This window comes from Cryptomeria japonica, chromosome 2 (assembly GCF_030272615.1).
Source record: "Cryptomeria japonica chromosome 2, Sugi_1.0, whole genome shotgun sequence".
In the NCBI taxonomy this organism is placed as follows: Eukaryota; Viridiplantae; Streptophyta; class Pinopsida; order Cupressales; family Cupressaceae; genus Cryptomeria; species Cryptomeria japonica.
In genome coordinates, this window is record NC_081406.1 from 672,551,954 (window position 1) to 672,555,218 (window position 3,265).

Sequence of the window (3,265 nt, forward strand, 5' to 3'; positions counted from 1 at the left end):
AATTGGAGAAGATGAAGATTATTTACCAAGCCTTCCTACATATGGATGCAAGGGATTATGTCACGCTTCTAAGTAGACTAGTAGGCCTCCTAGATGCAAATTTCCATCCACACTTCTTAAAAACTTATTCTTGAACTCCCAAAAAAACATAATATAAATTTTCTTTAAAGTAAAATTAGATAAACTTCTCCCTCCAAATTATTTGAAAACTAAATTCTATATTTAGTAATCCTCTTGAACATATACCTCACTTTCAATATTGACAAAGTCTAAACTATCTTTAATATTAAAAAATAATCTAATTAGTTTTAAATTATAAATTAATTAGTTATAAATATAAATCTTAGAAATTAAATATGTAATTATTTGCGAGTTCAATAAAATATAATATTAAATTTTAATCAGATTTTAGATAAAGTATATCATTTGTAATTATTTATGAGTTCAATAAAAGAAAAAAATATGTAAATATTTATTGTAAATCTTTTAGGATGGAGATTACGAGTATAGAACAAGGAATAATGAGTACGGATAATTTTATGTCCACAAAAATGGTAGAAGGCCTGAGATGGATGAAGTAGTCACAACCATACAAGATCAAATGGTTGCATTAGTGAGATGATTTATATTATAAAAGAAAAATAATTGGTAAGGTTCAATATGGGTGCATATTATGATGGGGTGAAATATGACATTGCACCAATGGATGTGTGTCATGTATGATGTAGGCATATGATTAGAGGCATAACACCTACACTATAAAAAAAAATGTCTAGAAGATAAAATTTGATGCCCCTCTAAGGATAAGTGAGGGATAATTCTAAAGATATAGGTCATCATGAAAATAAATAAAAGGTACAAGTTTAAAATCTGTAGTTTTAAGATCAATGGTTCATAGATCTTATCAAACATTGGTGAATTTATCTTCTAAAAATAAGAAGCATCAAGATGTATGCTCCTATAAAAAGCTCATAGTCATAAGAACATCCACAAATATTAGAATAATAATACAAACTTTTAAGAAAATTATGTTGAAAAGAAAGCTTGATTGAAATAGAACTAAACACTCTAAATAAATTAATCATTGTTAGAGGGGTGAATTGGGATAAATTAATGAAGGAGATATTTTTTATCTCAAAACAATAAATGTCCAAGCAAAGAAAATCAAATCTAGAGACAAAAAAAAAACCTTGAGAAATTTAGCTACCTAAAGGTGAAAAGAATCCAAAACATTTTCATAGAAGTTGAAGCTCTTTTGCATGACCAGTTATTATTTAAATCACGCAACACTAACACAATAACAATTAAGCGTAATTTCTAGTCATCATTTTATGTATATAGAAAAGATGCTCTACTAATCAAAGAATGAACACCACTTTGAATAAAGTTTGTGTTATACTAGTTAGTTTAACGTCTTTAATTTTAACACATTGCAATTGATGGTTGGCCTAGCCTTAGTAAGATATGAGAATAAAAGCACATTTAATCTTGCTGTTTGTACAATCACTCCATGTTCTGGGAGCATTCGTTGACGTCATGTATAAATCAATTCCTATGTTGGAATGATACTTCCCACACATTTGGTCTCATTATTTTTTGTTAGATGCTTCACACTCTTTAGCTATATGATCATTTGTTTCACTCCTCTCCTTTTTAGGCTCTTTGTGGTACTAAAACACTCACAATGGAGTTGCTAGTTCACTTTGGTGGTGAATTATAGTAGATGACCATCCTTGTGGAGGTCAACAAAGCTAGATTGAGAAAAAAATCTTCAAAGGTGGTGAGATTGTGATTGTCATTTTAGAAGTGCTTGGTATGGATCTCATGAAAGGATTTAGTTGACACAATGTCAACATTGAAATTTCTTTCATATTTATGTTTAATATCTATACCCTCATTAGTGGCAAGGAACTCACCAAAGCCCTGAGACAATATTATATGTAGAATAAGAATATGATAGTGTGAAAGCAATTGTTGACAACATTGCTCTTCTAACTGTCAACATTCTTCCTCTCAAAAAGTTTGAATGCCATAGATTTGTTTCGATTGATATTATTTGTGTAAACATTGACATTTCTTTCATATTCATGTTTAATATCTCTATCCTCATTAGTAACAAGGAGCTCACTAAAGTCATGAGACAATATTATATTTAGAATAAGAATAAGATAGTATAAAAGAAACTGTTGACAACATTGCTCTTCTAACTATCACTCTCTAAAAATTTGAATGCCATAGATTTTTTTTCATTGATATTGTTTGTGCCATTAAGTCTAGATTGATGGTATTGAATAAAAAATTTATACTTAAGATTCTTCATGAATCTAAGAAGATATCCTCAAGAGTTTATTAATATCCTACAATCAACTCGTTCCATGAGGACATATTTCTTCGAGGCATTTTGTCAAACAGTTCAAGTGCCTTGCCTATGCTTCTACATTTTGTATATGTAGAAATCATAGCGCACTGTTAAATAATACTTGGAGCCATTTTGTCAAGCAGTTCATGTGCCTTGTCAAAGCTAACACATTTTGCATATATGCCTACCAGGGAAGTTGCAGATACAACATAACATATGATAGAGTTCCTCTATCATTCATGCTGTGATGGATGTCCAGACCCTGATCTAAAGCTACCATTTTCGCATGGGCTGGGATGATACTGGCAAAGGTTGTGGAGTCTTGGTTTACACCCGCCAATGGCATTCAGTTGAGATTTTCAGAATCTTATTCAACAAATGCATTTTGTGCATATCCTGGAATCAGAACTTCGATGATACCACATTTCTTTGAGGCGTTTGGTCAAACAGTTCATACACCATGTCTATGTTTCCACATTTTGCATACATGTCTACTAGAGTATTTCCAGCCGCTTTGATGGATGCCGATACCCTGTTCCAAAACTCCCATTTTGGCAGAGGCGAGTAGTACACTAGAAAATAAAATTGATTAAAATCGATTGTTATGCAAACCTGTTGCATCAACTGCATCGTGAGGACACCCATGTCTTCTATCTGCTGCAAAACGGATTTGCATAAAGCAAGAAAGGCCCTGAAAATACCTCAGAAGCCATCTAGTAGGGATGTAAATCTTTGTAACTGATAAAGATCTTTCATGATAGCGGCAAGACAAATGGGAGTGACCGCTTTATTTTATGTGAAAACGATTTCAAACTTTTGAGCAGCATCGGTGTTCAAATTCAAAGTTAACGACAACTCTTATTTGGATGAGACAGACGTTAGGGAATGGAAGTTAGGCAAAAAAAT